Source organism: Monodelphis domestica, chromosome 1 (genome assembly GCF_027887165.1).
Source record: "Monodelphis domestica isolate mMonDom1 chromosome 1, mMonDom1.pri, whole genome shotgun sequence".
Lineage (NCBI taxonomy): Eukaryota > Metazoa > Chordata > Mammalia > Didelphimorphia > Didelphidae > Monodelphis > Monodelphis domestica.
Window position 1 is genome coordinate 102,023,264 of NC_077227.1, and position 24,622 is coordinate 102,047,885.

General features: G+C 37.5%; 1 long non-coding RNA gene across 1 annotated transcript; it reads right to left on the minus strand.

Annotated features, from left to right (window-relative positions):
- Positions 1-1,736: 1,736 nt before the first annotated feature.
- Positions 1,737-24,061, minus strand: LOC130458840 (uncharacterized). The gene is made up of 2 exons (XR_008918214.1): positions 23,945-24,061; positions 1,737-1,899 (listed from the first exon to the last, which is right to left on the minus strand). It is a non-coding gene; the product is annotated as an uncharacterized LOC130458840 (long non-coding RNA).
- Positions 24,062-24,622: the final 561 nt, after the last annotated feature.

The window sequence follows — 24,622 nt, forward strand, 5'->3', positions numbered from 1 at the left end:
ACATATGGAGAAATAAAGGTCAGGGGGTCTTGAGACAAAGGAAAACAAGTAGGCAAACAGAGTCTCTCTCCGGAACTGCCCGTTTCCAGGTTCCGAGTCTGAGGGCAAGAGAGAGGAGCCCGGGTGGACGTGACCAGAACACGTCTCTGCGTGCGACTTGGCGGGTCGGGCCCAGAATGGCCAACAGGGAGCTTCCCTGCGGGTGACCGACCACAACGCGCTGGCACGAGGCTGAAGGACTGGCTCATGCTGGGAGTTTGGAGACAGAAGGTGGCAGTATAGTATAAGTATAACAGAACGGGGACCGACCGCGGGCACCTACAAACCCGAGCCGTCCAGCTGGATAAAGCGCTGCACTTACCAATTGTTTATCATTCTTGAGGTCTAAGCGCTCATGTTTAACTCTATAAGAAAGCTTGTTTTATACGGAGAGTGGGCTGCAAATGGAGGCAAAGCCAGTTAAAAACCCAAACAGTAAATACTGATGTCAATGCCAGGTTCCAGAAACATTCTGTGGCCAGAATTTAATAGGAGAAACAATTCCAGTTTCCAGACGGGAATGTTGGTCCACACAATACATATACAGCTATTGATTTTTTTTTTGTCTTGCAAAAGGTTTTCTTTGTTTTTTAAAGAAATTAGGGTCACTGTTTTTTGTTTTTATTTCGGAATTATTGTTCTTTTTAGTCAAGTCAAGCTCCTTCTCCTTCCCTCATCACTTTTCATGATTTTCTTTTCTTGCATTATTCTCTAAGGTTCTATCTGTTCATGCTTGTAAATATTGCCGACTCTATGCTTTTAAATATACTTTTTTATAGTACACTAAAATTTTTATTTTAAAATTGAATATTTAATTCTGCTATTAAAATATACTACTCCCAAGAAAAGTGTGTATTTGCTTTCTTCCCTCCCCTCCCTTCCCCTTCTCTCCTCACCTCCCCTTCCTTCTCCTCTCCCTCCCTCACTCCCTTTCTCTTCTCTTCCCTTTCTTTTCCTTCTCTTCTCTTCCTTTCCTTCCCCTCCCCTCCCCTCTTTCCCTCCCTTCTGATCCAATCCTCTCCTCTCCCTTCCTCTCCTCCCCTTTACTCCTTTTCTCCCCTCTTCTCTCCTCCCCTCACCCCCTTCTCCTCCCCTCTTCCCCACTTCTCCCTTCTCCTCTCCTTTCTCCCCACTCTCCGCCTTCCTCCCCTTCCTCTCTTTTCTTGTTTTTATTATTATTTTCTAATTTCAAGCATGGCAATGGCTCTCTTGATTGGAACATTCTTCTCCTGAAAGCCAGGGAAATGATGCCTTAGATTTGGATTTCCTTTTCTAATCAACTTCACACAAGTGGGCTACAGCCTTGGCTAGAGGCCTTCAGCTTTTCTGAGGAAAAAAGACACTGAGGAAACTTTCCTTACCCTCTCTTAGATGGGAAAACTGCTGGATTACTAATGACATGTTATTCTTTGAGAATTTGGTCAACTTCTAACCAAAAAAAAAAGAAAGAAAGAAAGAAAGAAAAAGAAACAATAAAACTAACACACACTCTCTCTCTCTCTCTCTCTCCCCCTCCCTCTTTCCCTTCCTCCCCCTTTCACACACACACACACACACACACACACACACACACACACACACACACACACACATACACACCCAGGAAGAGGGTTGCAAGAGAGACAGTTGGGCATTAGAAGCAAATAGCCATTTCATTGGGTTCTTAATATGTGTCATCCATCGACAGGAGTAAATAAAACCTGCATCTCATTTTTATTCCGGGCACTTGCATGTGTGCTCATTATGGCCAAAAGAAGAATGTTTTAAATACACGACTTCCAGGATGGTTGGTCGTTCAGCTGTTTTTGTTATCGTTGTTGTTTCTTTCTCTTGTTCTTTAAAGAGTGGTCTTGAAAAAGACTAGTTTGAAAAGGGGAGAAAAATAGTGCCCAAATAGATTATAATCAAGAGAAAGGACAAGAAAGGCAAATTCAATCCAGAAGACTAAATTCTAGATGATCTCTTTCATAAGGAAGGGCACTTTAAAAAAAAAATTAAGAGCTGCACTTGAGGAAAGCTAACTGCACAGAGCCAAGGTGTCAAAAGGAGCAGATCAAAATCCAGAGTCTAAGCTATTAAAAAATCCTTTCCACCTGACACAGTGCCCTTTACTGATCTTTTTTCTTTCTCTCTTACTCAGGTGCCTTTAGGAATGTTTATTTTGCGTGTTTCCTTCGAGTCTGAAGTGATCATCCTCTCCGTTCACCAGCTCCCCTTAAAGACAGGCTTATTTTACCTCCCACTAGAAAAAAAATCCCCAAATCAGTTTTTAAGGGTCTTTTTGGAGATGTTTGCATTAATATATTTCAGAGCAGACAATTCATTTCAAGGAATGACTTGATGCAGTTGTGTCAGCATCCAATAATAACTTAAAAAATAATGCAATAAGAATGTTAACATTCAAAATATTTTTTAAAAACGGCAGCTACAATATTTGTTCCTACGTGGCTTGTACTTCAATAGCTTTCTTTATTTAAAACCTAAGTCCTCACAATAATAAAAATGCCTATTTTATGTTTACAGGATCTTAAAAGAACAGTCTATTATTTGATTTAAAATTAAACAATTTAATTTTCATTTGACAACTAATATTTAAAGATAGTTGCTATTTCTTTAGCAGTTATGTTTTAAAGCATTCGATAAGATATATATCATATATATTTACTTTCAAACTCAGTTACTAGGCATTATATTCTATTAAAATTTTTTTAAAACAGTTCCTCTTTGAGGAACAAATATTCATAGGTCATTCTGAATTCAATCTTCTTTTACAAGATAGTCTGTAAAACTTTGCCTAATAAAGCAATGTTTCGGGTTAAAATTTGGTCTGGGTCTACACCAGCAAAGAGGGCTGTGTTGATAATACTGTAAATCCAAGTGAAAAACCACTCTGAAGCATCTAGGTCCTGGACTTACACAGAGTTTATAATCTGAATTATCAGGATAATTGCATCCATCTGATCGTTTCACTCTGAGAGTATAGATGTAGGCTTTAAATAAACATTAAGTTTGAAACATCTCACCTTCTTTGCCCAGGATAACAGATTGTGAACCTGTGGGACTAAGCACTATTTCTATCAGCTAATTTGGCTGGTTGCATTTTAGTTTCTAAAATTAACAGTCAAATTGAACACAAAAGACCAATACTTCTGATGGTGTACTATATACAGAGCACACAGTCATCTAAGCTACTCTTTGACTCTGTTCATTATCAAAATTAGCTCCCTGTTTGTCCTGGTCCTATTTCTGCACTCACACCATTAATTTCCCAACCTATCATTAGATGCTGGCGCTGACCAACTTTTCCAGGATCCTCCTTTAAATACAGGAATTTTACAGTAGCTTACCAGAACTGGGTGGGTTAGGGGCAATGGTGGGGGAGATTAGCAGGTAGGACACAGAACTGCTTCTAGCTTCAGTCCCTTTTCAAAGCAGGGACTATACACAAAACAATGCCATTTTATGCTCTGATTCTAGTAAAACTAAAGTTTTTCCAGGTTTCATGGGGGATTTTTCTTCGGAATAACAGCAGGAATGATAAACTGAGCTCCTAACCAGATGTGCTGTGCTTTGCCTTTCCTCCTCACTCAGAGTGGACTGATGTTTAACTCATTATGTCTCTCTCATCTGTCTCACTCATTTTCAACCTGCTTTCATTTGCACAGTAAGAAAGAAATTGAAGGGCTTTTTTTTTTTTGCAATTTTGTACAGTTTTAGTAAACTTATCCATAGAACTACAGAAGAGTGTTTAGAGAATTGAAGCAGAGAGCTATGGGAAGCAAAGAGGAAAGAAAGTAAGAAGGGGTAAAAACAAAGAAAGAAAAGCAAAACCAAAACAAATCTAAGAACATTTAAAAAGGAATGTTTTCCCAAAGAGACTTTGCCTTACATGAGCAACACCCAAGCTTAAATCCCATTGCATCTCACTCTTGGCTCTGATGCTAATTGGGGGTATGCTATCTTCGCTAAACACATTCCAAGAAGGCCTTTGCAGGAAACAATTTCAACATAAAAAGAAATCATTGGAGATTCTTAAAATTTGGGTCTTTTGTACCCTGACTTACCATTTAAACATTCTTATTTAAAGTTTCCTTCCACAGTCCTTAACATATACAATTTTTCCAACCCAAAGAATGGGTTTTAGAGTCTCTGTGAGCCCATAAAGTTCTGTCTCAAAGATTTTATTAATAATAATAAAAACATCAGCTTCCATAGGCATCACCCTAGAATGGAGAGCTATTTCTTGAAATGGTTCAGTCAAAGTTTCACATGCAGACATTAAAATCAAGCAGGTTAATTCATGTTCAGTAACAGACTGCCTTTTTTTTCTTTCATACTATATGCCATCTATGTCCAAAATACTAATGCAAACCAGCTCAGAAAGCTTCGTGCATTGCACCTGCAGCAGGAAACAGCTAACTGATTTTATGAACCATTTTCATGTCAAGAGTATGTCATTCATTTCTTTGGAGGATGTGGGGGTAACTACACTACATTTTTTTTTATTACATGAGAATATGTTTCTTGGGAGCCTGAAAAGGCTAAGCTGAAGCACCATGAAGATGTTTTAAATGAGTATTTGAATATTTCCCAGACCTCCCTAAGCCTTGGCCAAACAACCCCCATTTGTAGAATGTCGGTCAGTATCACCAGATCAGCTGAATTGACAAACAGAAGCGAAATGACTGAGAAGGGATTTGGAAGGTGGGTGCCATGTTTCAGCTCTGAGAGGATGCTGACAGTGTCATCTTGTTGCTTAATTCTTCATTCCCCTAAGTAATCTTATTTTTAAATAAGTGTCACATCTTACTTTAGGCCTTCTAGTCAAGCAAAGCTTTGAACTGTAAAAATCAAAACTCTCAAGGACTAAAAAATAGTGAAACTTTCTCTTTTTTTGTGACTGGAGAACAGTATATTGAACATTGAAGTAGCCCAGTAATTAGAAAATGATAACACTGCATTAGTTCATATGCCCTCTCATGTCACTCTGAATTCTTAATATTAATTATTTCTTAAGGCAATTGATTAGCTATGAAGGAGGACAAAAGGTAAAAAAAGTCACAAATGATTTCTGTTTTATGAAATTGGGTTACAAGAAAGATCCGCTACCCTTAACATAAATAGGGAATTTAGGGATTTGTATGGGTTTATGAGGAAAGAGAATTAGTTTCATTTCAGAGATGTTGAGTTTGAAATATCTGTGAGACATCCAGGTAAGGATGGCCAACAGGCAACAAACATCCCAGAGCTCAGGAGAGAAATGAGAACAAGATATGATGATTTAGGAGTTATCTGCATAAAGACATTATTAGAATCCGTTGAAGTTAATGAGTTCATCAAGAGATTGTGTAGAGAGCAAAAGATACAGTAAAACCCTGAGATACACTCACATATGGAGGGTGAGCCATGAACAAAAATTCAGCAAAAGAGACTGAGAAATATTCCAAATTAATTAATTAATTTAAATTTTTTTTAAAAGAGACTGAGAAGGCACATTCCGACTATCAGCAAGAGAACCAGCAGAAAGTAATGTCATAAAAAGCCAAGGAGCAAAGGATCTTCACAACCTGGTCTCCACCTACCTTTTCATTCTTATATTAAATTATTCACTTTTATATATACTGTGGTCTATTCTATGGTTCATTCTTACTGTTCTTCACAAACAATACTCTATCTTCTGCCTCTGTGCCTCCCCTGTGACTTGATCTCCCAGTTCCTGGAGCGTACTCTCTTCTTACCTCTTATAATTTCTGGCTTCAAGAACCTAGACCATAGCTCTGCAATTACAACTGTCACTTTCATGAATATCCTAGAATGGAATTTATTTTGGCCTATTGACTAGAATTTGTCAATGATAACTATGTTCTTTTATTCTTTCCTCATTCACCTCATGTTTTGACTTTTTTTTTGTTGCATCCTTTCCAATCCAAAAATCATCTTTGTTAGCAAAGAAATCAGAAACAAAAATGCAGCAGCTCTGTCTCATCTTTGATTAGTTATCATAATCTCATCCACCTCAAATAGTAATCATTTTTCTTGTTTTAACTTATTACTTTGTTCTCTTTGAGCTAATAGATTAAATTCTAATATTCTCTTTTAGAGCTAATAGTTTTTTGAAATCTCTTTTGTTGTCTTTAGATTATTTCATTATCCTTAGCTCATTCTAAACTTGTGTACTAAACTGTCCTTATAAAAAAACAGACAATTGCCATTGACCAATACCACAGATTTGCATTCATCCTCAATTACCTGTCATGGCTCCCATGTTCTATTACATATCTTTATAAAATTTTATGAATGTAGCTTATTTTTATGTCACTTCTACTACCAAAAATATACTTTCCCTTCCCCTATTGGACTATCTCTTATAATGAGGAATTTTTAAAGGAACAAAAAGCAAAATGAATAAATACATCAAATAAGTCTAAAAGTAAGTATATGCAATATTCTATATTCAGAGAGTTGGAGATATTCTGCAAAGGAAGAAAGATGCATGTATATATAATATATAGAGCCAGACACAGTCAGAAAGATCTGGATTCAAGTCTCTGAGTGATCCTAAACAACTCATTTAACTTTTTGGTCCTCTAAAAGTTGAGTTGTACTTACTACAAGTTGCAGGATAAGTGCCCCTATGCATTAATAGAGGAAATTTCCTAATGAGGAGTTCCTTATACTGATGGATCCAAAATTCTAAACTCACTTTATTCATGAGCAGAAAGAGAAATGTAAATGGAAAGAATTCTGAGGTTTCACCTTGCACTCATCAAATGGGCAAAGATAACAAGTGATGAAAATAATTGATGGTAGAGAGGCATACTAGCACACCATTGGGTAGAGTTATGATTTGGGTCAACCATTCTGGAAAACTAGATGTAATTATGTATGCTAAGAAAGTAACTAAAATGTTCAAACTCTTGACCAGAGATCTCTCTTCTGGACAGATACTCTAAAGGTTGTTCAGCATTTTGCATCACAGACTTGATGGTGTGGTAGAAATTTATTAACTGAGACACCAAAATTAAAACAAAGTCTCTAAGCCAAAAAAAAAAAGAAATAGATTTATTGAGAAAGGGTCAATCTCATAATAAAGCTGGACTCCAATGACATCATGGGCTTAATGGCATTTTGATGAAATCTATGGACAACCTCTGATAATAAAGTTTTTTAATACATAGGATTACCAAAAAATAACATATTTAGATAGTTATCCAAGTATTTTAAAAAACAAGTTTATAGGTCCCAGGTTAAGAGCCTCCTGATTTAGAGACCCAAATCTTTAAATCCCTTCAATCAGTAAGGTCAATATGAGTATGAATCTCCTAAATTGTTGTTGTTGTTGTTGTTTAATAGAATGGATTGCTTCATAATGAGTTCTCAACCCCTAGAGGTCTTCAGTCAGAAACTAGATGACCATTTGTCAGAGCTACTCAAGAAGAAATTCATGTTTCTTACAGAGGTTGGCCAACAAGACCCCAGAAGTCCCTTGATGTCAATGGTTCTACTAACACATATTGATTAAATACCTACTTTCAGTAAAATATTTCACTTCCTTTTTTATTTCAACCTACAATCTAGTATTGAATGAGTGTGCTAAGGCAGTACTCTCTCACTGTCTAACCTATTCCCTGCTCCTTGATCCTTGTAGGTGACTTCATTAATTCATTCAGGCTCCTAGCTTACTGTTCTGTAATTTATTCCTTGATTAACAGTACTGATAGTACCCAGTACACATTAAGCTTCCGGAACCACTCTTAGATGCTTCCCCAAGATATATGAGAGACCAAGCAGCTGTAGAATCACAAAGGTTCTTTAAAAAATGATCACAACAATGGAACTTTTTAATTGTAAAACAATGAACCAAAAAAGGAAGAATCAAATAAGAACTGGTAAATATTCAATAAAGCATATTATTAGAGTTCTCAGAAAGGGAATACCCACAGCTATCTTTATACCAACTTAAATCAGGCAGAAACTCTAACAATGTGAATAAAATGAAATAATGGATGCATTATTTCTAGTGGGACTTGCATTGCCATTTGGTCTAATTATTCTTGATATTTCACCCATCATATTAGAAGCTTCTTCAGAGGAAAGAAATAACAGTTTATCTCCTTGAGAACAAAGAACAAAGTGTCTCTTTGCTCTCGAGCCGCTCAGCTATCATTATGAAGAGAACGAATCTGTCCATTATCAAGAAATCCCACTAGAAATCTTGAATATCTTACCAAATAATAACTCAACATACTAAAAATACTCGAAAGTGAAGGAAATAGGAGCTATGTAGCCTCTTTGCGAAGGCATGCTACACAGCCTGGGGTTGGAGGATATTATTGAATAAAATACTAAGCATCATTCTGAGGAACCTTGACCACCATCCCCCAGTTAAATGCCCTGTGGTGGTCTTTTCTTTTTCTCCAGTAAATCATGGACAAGGAAGGCATTCACTCATACATTTTTGCCCCTTGAGGTTATATGGTACAGTGGAAAGAGCACCCGATTTGTTTTCAGATCTGGTCCTTTGCCCCTTTACCAAAAGCCAGCTTCTTGGAGCCTCGGTTTCTTCATCTATAATGTGGGCAAATATTATTAAATGGGATACTATTTGATAATCAGTCAATATGTACCAAGTGCCTATTGTATGCCAGGCACTGTGCTAATCCCTGGCAACATAAAGAAAGACAAAACACAATCTCTGCCCCCAAGGACCACACAGACTAATGGAGATGACATGCAAACAACTATCACAAACAAACTGTACCCAGGTTAAGTAGGAATTAATGAACTGAGGGAAGGCACTAGAATTAAGAGGGATTAGAAAAGACATCTTATAGATGGTAGATTTGAAAGATGCCAGAGAACCCAAGAGGCTAAAATGGGAAAGAGAACATTCCAGTCTTGGACTGTCAATGTAAAGTGCTTTGCAAACATTAGAGTAAACATTAAATGTTAGCTGTTATTATTTTCATTATCATTATAGATATACCATCTACCTTCCAGAGTTACTCAAGGATCAAATGAGATAATAGATATTAAACACTTTACAACCATAGACTGTTATATATAAATGTAAGCTATGATTATATATGATAGAAGGCACATTTGCAAGGATCACAGGATTTAGAGCCAGAAAGGAATTAAGGGATTGATGGGTTTTCCCCCTTATTTGTAGATGATGGGATTGAGTCTGTAAGAGATGAACTGACATATAAGTACTTAGGGATAGAGACAAACAGACCAATATTTTTCCCATTCTTCACAAGTACAAATCCTAGCATCGTTTATGATTTCCATTTATAGTCCCAGTGACTTTTAGTGAAATTGGATTTTATGGGATGTTGACCCTGAACCTGTAGGATGAAAAGAGAAAAAAGAAATGGAAGTTTTTCTCACCTTTCACTGTGATCCCATTACCAGAAATGTGAACAAGGTCTTCATTATTAAGATAACATTTAAAACTACAGACCTCCAAGCTAACAAGAGAGGATCCAAGGTTCTGCCTGTATAAGTGAAACTATGAAACATTAACCAGATTAATCAACTTGATATTTGATTGAATTTCCTAGATTCTTTTGCTATCATATTGCTACTTCCAGGTCAGGCCCTGGCAAAACCATCAGAGAAAGGATGTTTATCTTTGATACAGTGGTACCTACTCACCTTCTCTTTTTGACATTTCCTCAGCCAGTTCCAAGACCTTGCCTATGTCTACCCCTCTGTGCACCCCCTTCCCCTGCCATCTCAGTCTTGTGCTCCCCCTCAATACCCAATAATTTTGATATTTTTTCTCCCACCCATCAAATATATATCTGTGCTGGACCCCAAATTTGGCTAACAAATTAATCTGTACTAAATTATCAATGGGTTGTCCTTCTCAAGGTAACACATATACACAATTTAATGCAAGTCCCTGGAGATACTGCACTTTAGGTCATAGTATCGGTGGGATGGAAAAGAGAAGCAAGGGAACATGTTTTGAGAGGAGGAATTTCCTCTTTCATCGGATCCCTGGGAATTAGCTGTTCCTCATGGCAGGTCAGCCTCTGACTGGATTATAGATATAGACAGACACACAGACAGACAAACAAACAGAGAGAAAGACAGATAGACAGACAGATAGACAGACAGACAGACAGACAGACATAGATAGACAGAGAAAAACAGACAGAAAGACAGACAGACAGACAGACAGACAGACAGACAGACAGACAGATAGATAGATAGATAGATAGAAAGACAGACAAACAGATAGACAGACAGACAGACAGACAGATAGATGGATACATACATACATAATGTACATATACATATATATACATATATACATTAGTCAAAGCCAGTTCTGGATATAATAAATAGCACCAGTCCTATAGATGTAGATATAGCTATAGATAGTTATAGATATCAAAGCCAGTTCTAGCTACAGGAAATGTCTCTCATCTGCCAATTTAGTGAGAAAATATTTTGGGAGTCTAACCTATCAGCAATCTCAATGCAAACTAGTTAGATGTAGGGAATTAGAGAATAAAATATATCTATAGCTCCTGCTCTCACTTATTTAGTCAAAAAACTTTCTTTCATTCAAATCCTAGAGATAAGCAGACTAGGAAGTCATATTGTGACCCCAATGAATTGGTGAACACCATGTCTGTCTCTGGGGTCATATGAAGATTTATAAATCTGATAACTTCTATAAATTAAAATAGCAAAGACAATAATGACAACAATATAAGCTAATATATAGTGATGTAGAATCATGGATTTAGAACCAGAAGAAACCTTAGAAGGTCTTTAAATCCAACACCTTCACTGTCTAAAGACCTAGCAAAGGTAAGCGATCTGTCCATTATCACACATAGGGCATACAGAAGAATCAGGATAGGGACCCAGGTCTTCTGTCCCCCTTTCCATAGCATCATCAGGTTTTATAGTCACCTGGTGCTTTGCATATATTATTTCATTTGATTCTTACATCAATCCTGTGAGGCAGGCAAGGCAAGGTTTGTAATCCCATTTGACATATAAAGAAATCAACAATAGCAATGATGCTCATCATCACTTCTTGAATGTTTTTAGTTTTGCAAAATATTTTATGTTATCTCCTTTGATCCTCATAACTATTATCATTCCTATTATATATATATAATGTGTATATATGTAAATTGAGATTCAATTCGGTTAAATGCCCTGAATCACACAGCTAGTAAGTGGCTAAAGCAGGATATAAACTCAGGTCTTCGTGACTCTGGCTCAAGTGCTCTATCCATTACACCACCTCCCTGCCTCAGAGAGGAGTGAAATGACAGACCCAAGGTCACATTGCTCCTTCATACCAGACCTAGAACTCCAGCCCTTCTGACTCGAACTTCAGGTGTCTTTCCATTGCACCATACTGTCTCAGAGCTCATGTTTCTCTGGATTGAAACCATCTTGCTGACCCCAGACGATAATTATCCACCATTATGAAGCAAAAGTTTAAATTTGGTTTTCTCTCATAACTGCAGCTCGCATGGGTTTGTGCAATTTATTTTACAAACCTGGGATATATCCACCAACTTCAGTTAAATGGAAGGACCCTACAGAGGGGTGGGGAAGGTTAAAGGAACCTGTTTGGACCTGAGATTTGAAAAAAGTCCTGAGTCATTCTCCCAGTACGATGGTTTGGCAAAAACCAAAAAGAAATAAAGGTCTTCCTGAGCACATTAATTTTCAAACCCGTGTATATTTCAAGGGAAATTTAATCCATATGTTTCTGATTCTTTTATACTTAACCTATCAAAATATTGTTGTGGAAGAATTATTTGATGTCCAATAAGCATTGTGAGCCTGTTTTCTAAGCCCTTTATGCTTGTTTTCTCCAAACTTGGCATCCCCATTTTATGGCTGCCAAGAGGGAAAAGCTCCCAAACCTCAAAGGGTTCTTGTTTCCTTCCAGCATCAGATATCCTCAACTTTGAGTGGATTTGAAATTTCAAAACTACCTCTCTGGTTCCTAATGGAAGGAGAGCCCACAGGGGTTCTAGTGCAGAAGATGAATGGCATAATCTTTATCAGCTACTCTGCCTGTGATGAAAATGCTCTATGTATCATTGCCTGTGGCTTTCTGTTGGGAAGGCAAATGGAAGATTCTGCTTTCAAATCCTGCTTCCAGGATGCCTTCTCTAATCTCTCCTATCTGGAAGCAGGCACCTCTTCATCTGATTTCACAGCCTTCGTGCTCTTCTGTTTTCTTGATTTTCTATTCAGAATTCTAGTTACATGTGAATATGTCATATTTCCCCTACCAGATTAACAGCTCTTTGCAGGCAGGGACTTGGTCTTTCTTATCTTTGTAACTCCTCTCATTCTCAGGACATAGAAATTAGTTAGGAAATATTTGTTGAATGAATTAGTGAAATAATGACATTAGTTCATTCATTCATAAATATTGAATGTATTCATTGCACAAAGATGAATAAAACACAATCCCTAATCTTAAAAACTATGTAATCTTGCACGGTCAGTAAAAGATATACACAATGACCATAAATAGATGAAGTATAAAGTGTAAGAAGAAAGGACTAAGGATCTATGGGAATTCAGCCCAAGATAAAATAGCTTCTGGTTGAGGAAGCTAGAGAGACAATATTATAGAGTATAAGGGGGCCCCATCACCATCACTACCTTTGACAACTCAAAAACCTTTCTAGATCTCATTTTCAAAATTCTGACACTAAAGGGAGTCCAGAAAGTAACCTTGATTGGCTTTTCATGCTTACTTTTCATTGTTCCCCTAAGAAACTCTTACAATTCTGGGAGTAGTTAGGTGACTCAGTGGTTTGAAAGCCAGATTTAGAGATGGGAGGTCCAGGGTTCAAATATGTCCTCAGATGCTTCCTAGCTGTGTGACCCTGGATAAATCATTTAACCCCCATTACCTAGCCTTTACTGCTCTTCTGCCTTTGAACCAATACAGAGTATTGATACTAGAACAGAAGGTAAGGATTTAAAAATAATAAAATAAAATGAAATATATAGGCTTACAAAGAAAACCAAAAGTTGGTCAAAATAAAGATGTAATTTCTCCAATCCAAGTTCACAGCCTATTCCCAACTCCTGAAATCTAGCCACAGACTCATGAACTCAAGACAAAGAAACTCTGCTTTAGAAAATGCTATTGAACTCAAACTTGATTGAACCTTTTTTTTATTAGCAATGGTGTGACTCAGTCAAAATTATGCATTAGCCTAGTTAATCTTGCAGCCTGTGTGGGACAGACAGCTATTAGTAGAAGGAGTAGCTGGAGGCAAGATGGAAGATTAGGAGGTTATCACAATATTCTAGCCATGGGGCAATTGTAATATATCATACTTATTCAGGACTTTACAGTCTATAAAGCATGTTCTTCACAACAACTCTTTGAGGTACACAGTGTCAGTGTTATTATCCCTATGTTAGAGGGGAGACAAGTGAGCCTGCAAGGTAGAGGATCTTGCTAGTAAGGGGCAGTCATGAATCCAGAAGGGTTCTCTGACCCTGAAATCCATTGTTTCTCCAAGCATTGCCACAAAGAAATCTGAGAGCTATTACAGAGCAACCTGATTAGACAATTCTGAGCTGGAAGGAGAGATAAGGAGTCCAAGATGATTTTAGGTTTTAAACCTTGGGGACTAGTAAAATGGCAATTCCATTGAAATTGGGAAATCAGTTGGAAGAATTGATTTGGAAGAACAGTAAGTGCCTGAAAATTAGTATGTTTCATTTTGCATGTGTTTGAGTTTTAATAATCGTCACTGTCCAAGATATCAAATTTAGATTAGAACCTATTAAGATACCTAATTTCCAAATATCACCCCAGGTTTTCAAATGCTGGAGGTATGGTTATGGTATCATGCTAAGTGTTTGCCCACTCTTTCTTCAGCCATCTGGATTTTCTTGGGCTTCTCCCAAACCAAGTAAGAGTTTCAGGAGTTCTTAACTTGTAGTCTGCAAACCCATTTAAAAAACATAATATTTTGATAACTGTATTTCAATATATAGTAATTATTTTCCTTTGAAATTCTATGGATTTTATTTTATACATTTAAAAACACTATTCTGAGGAATGATAGATTTTACTAAATGTACTACCAAAAGAGACCATGATGCAAAAATAGGTTAAAGATCCCCCAGTTTAGGTTAATGCAGCTCAAAAAAGAGTTTTTCAACTCCAAGGAAGACCTGGGCTGGCATGCCATGGGTCAGAAATCCAGAAGAGTTTTCACATTAATTATACAAATGAAATAAAATATATTTGTGGAGGCAGCCTAAACTAGCAGAGTTGTGGCCAGTGTCCTCTGATGCCTTTTCCCTAAAAATCCTCCCTCCCAGAGGGAGTTGTTGCAAAACCAAAATTGCCTCTTCTAATTTTGTGGTTTGATTTCTTGTGCTTGAAATCTGTTGGACACCAAAAGTCACACCAATTTTTCTTCCAACATTCATTTGGAAATTAATTGCAATGTTTCTCATTTTCTCCTACTTTTTCCTCCACGATTCTAAGGTTTCTGTTCTCCTTCCCTTGTGTGGATTTGGGTGTCCTTGGTGAAAACAGTTGTTCTCCATCAGTGGTTTTCAAGTACAAAGGATCACTTTCCAAATTTCTCCTGCCTCCCCCAAGCTCCAGCCTAGACAGCTAGCAAATGATTATAGTCATAAGGAGTGTTTGTCAAGCAAAGTGTGTCCCATGTGGCAGGGACACATGCTTATATTAATGAGATAATTGAGCCCTGAACACATTCATTAATCATAAAATAAATATGGATATAGAGAGCAGGAATTTTTTTAACTCAAAAGACAAAAAAATTACTAATTCCAATTTGCAAAATACTTGGGGCATATTTCCATTGGGTTGCCACTTTAAAATGTCAATAATTAAGAAATGAACCTTTCCTTTCTGTCTTAGAGGGGTAAGATCTAGGCAACTGGGGTTAAGTGACTTGCCCAGGATCATACAGCTAAGAAGAGCCTGACACCAGATTTAAACTTGCATCCTCTTGACTCCAGGCCTAGCTCTCTGCCCATTGAGCAACCTAGCTGCCTGTAATATCAAAACTTTTTCATTTGATAATCAAAGTATCCCTTTCACCTCTGCTTCAAGTTTTTGTTTATGTTACCCTAAGTTCATGAAAAACAAAGCTTGAAATACTCCCCCAAAATGAAAGAAACAGACCAAACAGAAAAGAAGTATTTGGGGTATTTTTTCTTCACTTTCAGCCTGAGGACAACCAACTGAGTTGTAGAACCTCGAGTTAGTGACTGCACCTCTCTCTCAGCTTTGGTTTCCTCATCCACGAAATTGAGAGGATGGGATTGGTTGACCTATAAGATAGGTCCCTTCCAACTCCAACAGTCTATTCTCCAACCTTCTATCCTCCAAGTTGCCTTCCAGCTCTAACATTCTATGAATTCCCCATAAGAAAGTCAACCCTGTTGACACTGATGAGTCATGCTTGGAAGTTGCTTTAGAACTTGTGAAAAGGTGGGTGTGCCCCTTCAATCTCCCTGAACAACAAGGAATCCAAACCATCTGGAGGGAATAATAACAAATTGCTAAACTAACCCTGACAGAGGTTGTCCATACACATAAAGAGTGTAAGAGTTCAATCTCCCCACCTGCCGGTTCAGTGAAACAGTATTTTGGGCTGGCTGGCTCATGTAAGTGTCCATTTGACTGACTTGGGAGATTTAAGATTTCCTGCATCTGAATTATTTCTTTTATCAGATGCTGAGAGCAAGATAAGTCCTTTATGATCAAGAGGCAGAAGAACTTTCCTTCCAGATTCTATTTCTCTTTATCTAAGAACATAAGGATGTAACTGTGTCTTTCAAACATACCTGGAAGGTTCAAATGTCTGCAAATCAATGAGTCATTTCATCTATACATCACCTAATGGCAAGTGACTTCCCCCCCCCCCCATAAGGGTGATGTCATTCAGTTGAGTTGACTAAAGCAAGTTCTAGTGTTTCTTTCTTCAAAATGTGTCCTAGAGTTTTTCCTTTAATTTCCATTATCATCATCTCGGTCCAGGCCCTCACCACTTACATCAAAATTACTGAAACAGCCTTCTAATTGTCCTCCTTACTTTTGATTTTTCTTCTTACTAATTCATCCATAATTACCATTACCATTACCAAATTAATCTTCAAGGAATCTCTTTCATGATTTCTCTCTTCTAGTCAAAAACATGCAATGACTCTTATTTCCCACCACAACACAAATGTTTTTTGCATGACTTTCAAGTCTCTCCATAATCTGTTCCATCCTCTCTATACATCCAGATTAATCACAGGAAGATGAAAAAGGGTAGGGAAAAGATAGTTACCCAAAAGTGGGGTCCTGGCAGATAAAGTCCAGAGAGTCAGGACTGCAACTTAGAGAGGAATGTTATGTTATGGAGAGCTTGGGCATCCTCTTTAAAAATGGAAGCTCTGAGAAGAGTCATCCAATCAGGGGACAGGATGTAAAAGCAGAGAGAACTTCTGAGTTGTGAATTCCAGAACTGGAGTGATTTTACTAGATGGAGAAATTTCTAGATGGGATAGTGGAGTCTAGGATGCAGTCTCTGTTATGAAAGGAGGACAATGCATTCTCCCAACTCTTCTTTGGAGCTGGTTCAGTTATCCTAATTATATAGCTTTCATTTGTGCCTCTTTACTTTTATTCATGATCTTTTCCCATCTGCAAAGCTCTCATTTCGCCTTCTCCCCTATCCAGATCTTCTGCATCTGAAAGGCTCAGATAAAGTCCACCAAGGAGCTTTGTCTGATTATTCCAGCCCACTTCCCTGAACCCCTACAGCACTTACAGTTAGCATTTGATTATATAATGTCTCTTATCATTATTTATCGTGTGTGTGTGTGTGTGTGTGTGTGTGTGTGTGTGTGTGTGTGTGTGTGTGTGTGAGACCATTGGAGAAAAGCTGTCCCCTCTCTTGATTGAACTATATCTGTCTTTGGCTAGATACTCTGCTGGACTCAAATTCTTCTTCATGATAAGGATAGTTACTATGTGTCAACAAATTGTGTTAAGATAGAATGAACCAATAAAACAGATAACAACAAGGATGATGATGATGGTGACACTTATTAATTATAATAATGTATTATTAATACATTTAGTAAGCTATTCAAACATTCATCAAAAGACAACACATAAAAAGAAGCAAAAAAGAGACTGGGAAAGAAAGCTATCCAAAGTGGAGTCATGGTAGGTCATGCCTAGAGTGCAGCCTGGAAAGGAATAAAGTCATTGTTGGACTGGGCATCCTCCTTAAAATTACAAAATTAGTAAACAAACAAACAAACAGATTAACTGCATTTTATGTAATCTGAGGCCCAGAACTGAAGCTATAGATTTAAATAGGCTGGGTTGAATTCCAGATGCTCCTCACATAAATCATTTTTTTTTTGCTCATTCCTCCAGGTAGATACCTATGCAAATACACTCAACTGAAATTTCAATAGCAATAACAGGCCAAGCAGGAATTAGTTTTCTTGATTTTGAAAGCTACCCTTCCTTCTTGATGCCAATTTCTTTTCCCCTCCTTTTATCTTTTTTATTTATTTATTTTATTCAGCCCATCTCTCCTCTTCCCACACTATAGAAGGCATCACTGGAAAAATATATAGATTATAGCTTTTATGTTTTTATTTCTCAGTTCATCCTCTAGAGGTGAACATTTACTAGTTACTCTTCAAATATTGAATCTAGCTGTATTTATTGTTCTCTTCTACTCATTTCACTTTTCATTATCTCATGTTCTTTCCAAGTTTAAAAAAAAAATTAATCCATTCATTGTTTCTGAAGGCATGATAGTATTCCATTACAATCATATAACTCAATTTGTCTATCCATATTTATGAATATTTTGAAATAGCTAGGTTCTTTTCCTTTTCCTCTGTCAACATGGAATCTAGGAACCCCAAACTTGTGACCTAGTGGGATCTGATGAACCCCAAGTTTCAGGACTAGCTTATAGGTTGGAGACCCCAAAGTTTGTACTTGTTCCCTGTTCCCATGGGAATCTACCCTGAAGGGAATCCAGGCTAGTAGTTTCAGACTGAGTAGGGGACTCTCAGGGGAATAGACAATCCACTTCAGGTGGGAGCTAAGCCCAATCCAAAATTGAGTATCTCTTCATCTCCAGAAGCCTCTTCACAGTATATCAATCAAACTTGGGACCTTCAGCTTGCGAGACTGCCGTGCTGCCTATCGTGCCAAAGAGTCACTCCACTTTGGATTGGGTTTAGCTCCCACCTGAAGTGGATTGTCTATTCCCCTGAGGGTCCCCTACAAAGCCTGAAACTGCTAGCCTGGGATTCCCTTCAGGGTAGATTCTCATGGGAAAAGGGAACAATTACAAACTTTGGGGTCTCCAACCTATAAGCTAGTCCTGAAACTTGGGGTTCATCAGATCCCACTAGGTCACAAGTTGGGGGTTCCTAGATTCCATGTTGACACCCCTAATCTCCTAAATGCTGGGTCTAAGAATATACACAGTTTTATAGCTTTCTGGACATAATTCTAAACTGCTCTCCAAAACAGCTGGATCAGTTAACAGTTCCAGCAACAGTGTATCAGTGTCCTCACTTTTCCACATCCCCTGTAGCATTTGTCATTTTGCCCTTGTGTGATTTTAGCCAATCTTATGGCTGAGAAATGATACCTCAGAATTGTTTGGATTTCCATTTCTCTATTCAGTAATGATTTAGAGCATTTTTTCATGTACCAATATATGGCTTTGATTTCTTCATCTGAAAACCATATGTTCTTAGCTTTTGCCCATTCATCAATTGAGGGATAGCACTTATTCCTATAAATCTGACAAAGTTCTCTTTATTGTTTCAATATATGACCTCTATCTGGGAGAATGTCCATGAAAAATTACCTCAATTTTCTGCTTTCCTTTATCTATTTCAATAATAATAATAACAACAATGATAGCATTTATGTGGCACTTTAAGGTTTTCAAAGCACTTTATGGTAACTCATTTAATCCTAAATAAAACCATGTAAAAAAGACTTTTAGTTTATCTTCTGGTTTTTAATGATTAAGTGATACTATGTTCTTAAAATCATTAATGCTATACAGATTAATCAGCTCATTTGAGTCCAACATCTTAGATAATAATGATATTAATAATAATAATAATATGACCACACAACCAGACAGTTGTCTGTTTCTCTGTCTCCTATCTTGACCTTGGATTCTCTGTGCTGCCATTTCTAGTCTATTCTCTTCATCCTCCATCATAGCACAACTGTTGCTGCCCCAGAGTAAATATTTCCTACTTATGGTTCTGCCATTATGTATTAGTTTGGAGAATATGGTTTTCAATGCTTTGAGGATCAGACTGTTGAACCTTAGAGTCAGAAAACTGCTATAATAAAAATGAGAAGAGTCTCCTTCTTCTCCTACTTCTCAAGTTCACCAGTTTTTTGAGTACTGAGAATAAGCATAGATTTATATAAATTTGCTGGTATTTTATGGGATAAAACTTGATGTGATATGTTGCTTTATCGTCTGTTGATCATTTTTGATGCACTACCCTTTCACTCCTGCAAGCTAGCACAAAAATAACAAAAAAAAATTTCATTCCTGTGGTATTTGAAATATCTAGACTTTAAGAATTTGAGATTTTGAACCCTGAACTCTGGTTCATCTCAAATTTATGCTGAATATAAGGAGCTCATTTTCTGATGGTGATCTCCACTGGTCTGCCAGAACTGTTCAGTACTTCATGGCCTAAGAAGCCACACAGAATGACCCCGTGGGATAACCTCCACCCTGGCTCTCTGGAGGATGAGATATTACCTAAGAGGGTTTTTCTATCTTTAATTATTGCAACACCAGGCTAGAAAAATTTCAGCTCTCCACTTACTGATCATCCAAGAATCTTGCCTGGAATGGAATTTTCCATTCCATACTCTTTGAGGCAGAAAAATCACAGAGATTCGTATTTCCCTTGTAAAGACATTTGATTCTGCCTGTTCAATATTCCCCAAGCCTACCACTCCAAGATGAAGCAAGGATATACTGAATCTTTTGGCCTTAGGATACTTACTTAAGTGGGTAGGGCCTCAAAGGCCACACAAAATGTTAAATCTAAGGGCCTAGCTTTGGATTATCCCAAAATCTAAATCTTGGAGCTTAAATGATTTGGTGCTCTGGGATTTTTTTAAGACTTGAAATCAAATCTCAGTGGCATAATCTTTTATAATATAGTACCCACTCAGAGAAAACCAGGAACTGATACCTATAATGGCCTCCGTATAAAGGCAAACTTTTGTAGATTTTAGAAGATCAGATAGGAATCTAAATCAGACAACATAGCTGCCACTGATTATTGGGAGAATCCCAGAGGGACAAAGAAGAAATGAGTTCTGAAATGGTTCTTTGGGATAATTTACTCACTGAGTAAATTAAATGCTCCCATAAGATATAAGCTTTATAAATGTAAAATTTAAGGTTTCTTTTAAGGTCCTGAAATAGTCTTGTGTCATATTTTCAGAGAACTGCACCCCAGAAAAGTGCGTTGTATAGTTTCATTTTAAGGACAAGAACAAGGACATTTTTCACAAGACTTCACTGTGGCAAGGAAGGAACCCAAGGTCTGGAAGTCTATGCTAGAAAAGCACAAGATGGATCTACCAATTTGAGAAGACTTCAGTTATAGTTGCAGTTCTATCCAACAACCACTCACCAATCAATCAACAAACATTTATTAAGCACCTATTTTCTTCCAGGCTGTATTAAAGTCTGGGAATGCCAAGAAAAGCATAAAACAGTCCTACTATCAAGGAGCCCACTGTCTAAAATAAATATTCCATTGTTTGAAGCATGCAAACAACCAATATACAAATAAGATAAATATAGGATAAAGCACTAAAGGGCATCAGGGAAGTCTTCTCCTGCAGACAATATTTGAAGGAAGCCAGAAGATGGAGTTGAGGAGGGAAGAGTATTTGGGACATGGGGAATAGTTGGTGAAAATGTCCCATATTTGGAGATGGAGAGTCTTGCATCAGAACTCAAAGTTACTGGATCACAGAGTATGCGGAAGGGCATTAAGGTGTGAGAAAATTAGAAAGATAGAAATGTATTCTGTGTGAGGGCCTGCACCAAGGTGTTGGTAGTATCAGAAAGGAGAAGAAGTAGAATATAAAAGATATTACAAATGGAAAATTGACAGGACATGGCAAAAGATTAAATATGATTGGTGAGAGAGAATATGAAATCTCATTTATGAACTTGAGTGAATGCAGCCCTGCTTGGTTTGAACTCTATGGAACAGTATGCTGCCCTTGTCACTCACTCATGCTAAGTATCCCCTGATGCCTCCCCTTTCCCTACTTCCCCATTTCCTTTTGTGAGTTGTTGTCCCCCATTAGATCTTAAGCTCCTTAAGGGCAAGAACTCTTTCTTTATTTTCTTATTCATATCTGCAGTACTTAGCCCAGTGACTAGCACATAGTAGATATTTAATATATGTTTATTGAATTGAAAAAAAAATGGATTGAAATGATGGTATCCTCCACAGTAATAGGGAAGTATGGAAGGGAGAAGCATTCAGGGAGATAAAAGAGAGTAAGTCTAGTTTATATGAGATTAAGATGTCTGAGGGACATCTGGTTTGAAATATCTAACGGGCAATTAGAAAGATGAGTCTAGAGGGTAGGAGAAAAGTTAAGGCTGGATAAGTAGGTCTGAAAATTATCAGCACAAAATTCATTGAAATCATTGGATCAGATGAGACCACCAAGTAAAAAAAGTATATGTTTTGATATATAAACACACTCTTAAGTATTGTCTGCATAGGAGATGTGGGTTTCAGTCTCAGCTAACCTTCTGATCTCTATTCATTTAGTGGGGAAGTAGGACCCAAAGATTTCTACCCAAAACTTACCTTCTCACTAAATATCAGCTCCATGAGTATACATAATAATTAAGAAATGCATTTATCTACATTGATAACAAAACATATCAGAGAATATATGCCAGACAATCCAGAATGAAGCAGCTCTCCTATTGGGAATGGGGTAACTAAGCGAGAGAGAGAGAGAGAGAGAGAGAGAGAGAGAGAGAGAGAGAGAGAGAGAGAGAGAGAGAGAGAGTGAGAGAGTGAGAGAGAGAGTGAGAGAGTGAGAGAGTGAGAGAGTGAGAGAGAGAGTGAGTGAGAGAGTGAGTGAGAGAGAGAGAGAATGAGTGAGAGAGAGAGTGAGTGAGAGAGAGAGAGAGTGAGTGAGAGAGAGAGAGAGAGAGAGAGAGAGAGAGAGAGAGAGAGTGAGAGAGAGACTGAGAACTCATTCAAAGGGAAATTCCCCAAAGTCTCTATTATAGAAAGCTGAAGATGAGGACATGATAGAAAATGCCAGCTCTTTTTACATCAGCTTCTTCCAGTCTCATTTTCTCATCAGTAGTCAGAATTGAGTAGGAGAAAGAGTTCTGGATAGATTGTATTTGAGGAACTGCAGGATGATTTCAACCATTCCATGCTGAACCTTAGTATGCATGAAATCAATCTATTAAATACCAATATCCCATATGGCACAGTGGAGAAAGTGTCAGGCCTGGAGTATGGAAGACTTGAATTCAAATCCAATCTCAGATAATTACTAGGTATGTAACCCTGGGAAATCTCCTTAATCCTGTTTACCTCAGTTTCCTCATCTGTAAAATGAACTTGAGAAGGAAATGGCAAACTACTCCAGTATCTTTGCCAGGAAAATGACAGATGGGGCCATGAAGAGTTTCACCCAACTGAAACAATTAAACAACAATCCCTCTGATGATTCTATATGGTTGTAAGTCATGAGGGCCCTCACCAGGGTATTGGCAGTGTTGGAAGGGAAAAGGAGAATATAAAAATTATTACAAATGTAAAATTGACAGGGCATGGCTAGAGATTAGATATGAGGGGTAAGAAAGAATAGTTGAAAAGTAAACCTAATTTATGAACTTGGGTGACTGAAGTTCTTGATTTGAATTCCATGGAACAATGTGCTGCCCCTTCACTCCCTCATGCCAAGTGTCTCTGATCCTTCCCCTCCTCCTACTTTCCAGATTCCTTTTGTGGGTTGTCCTCCATTAGATATTAAGCTCTTTGAGGGCAGAGACTATCACATTTTTGTGATGAGAAATAGCATAAACTCCAAAAAACCAAAGTTGCAAGTGATCTAATTGGTGGCACAGTTCAATGGAAAGAGAATATTGATTCTGTAGTTATAGGACTTGGGTTCCAATCCCTCTTTTGAACACTACCTGTGTGAAGTCAAGTCAATCACTTAACCTTTCTCACCTTTGGCTTCCTCATCTGTGAAATGGGGATTTTATATGTATGTATGTATGTATGTATATATGTAGATAGATAGATAGATAGATAGATAGATAATCAATGTTGTACTGATGTCTGCTTCCAACTTAATTCAACAAATATTTGTTAAGCTCTGATTTTCTGTATGCTGGGTGCTATGGATGCATAGACACAAAACATCTTCTTCCTTCCTTTCTATATCCTATTGAGGGGATTCCACATGTAAATGAAGATTTCTAAGACATTGGATAAATCTTCTATGGAGAATTTATGAAAAAACATGAATAAGATTTGCATAGGATGATAAGGCACTGGCAGATGGCAATCTTCAGTTAGAGGCAATATTCATATTGAGGAGAACATGGAGTCCTTGGAGTCCCAAAGCACTAATGCAGATATAAGTACATACAAAAAAAAAAAATCCTGAGATTAAAGGAAACATCTGATATCTACCTGCTTCTCCACCCTTGTCCCTCATTCCTGTTCTGAAGGATCCTTTATTCCAATCAAACTGTCATTAGGAGCACCCATGACATTCCCATCTTTACAAATCTGCTCACTCCATTTTTCCTACCTTGAATATCTTTCCTTCTTTCTCTTATACTTGAATCCTTCTCAGCCTTCAGTGACTAACAGTTCCACCTCCTTCATGAAATCTTCCATGACCAATCCCAGTGTACAGTTATTATTTTTAATATCCATACTCTATTTCCTAAAGCAAATAGAAAGCTTATTGTTAGCAAAATTCATAGCATTCCTTCAGTAAATATTTGTTGATTAATTGTCAAAGAGATGAAAATGTCAAACTTTCAACTCAGCCTAAACACTTAGGATTCAATGTTTTTCCTTCTGACATGTCTCCTCCACATATATATCCTCCAAATGAAAGTGGTCCCCAAGTGAAACCAAGGAATTATTATACTTCTAAAGAATGTCAGCTCCTCAAAAATAGGCACCCTTTCATCCTTCCTATCCCTAGCATCTATCACAGTGACTGGCACAAAGTAAAAGCTTTAAAAAATCCTAGCTGATTGATTCATAGATTCATGGGAGTTTGAAGGGAATTTAGAGGTTATTTCACTCAATCAATTTCTCTCATTTTATCCATGAGGAAATGAAAATGTAGAAAGGGGAAAAGATTTGTATACGTTCACAGTAAATTAGTGATGATTCTAAGTTTAGAATTCAGAGCTCCTGACTCTTGCCTGGTCCAAGGCCCTTCCCTCTACTCCAAGCTACCTCACATTTTTCA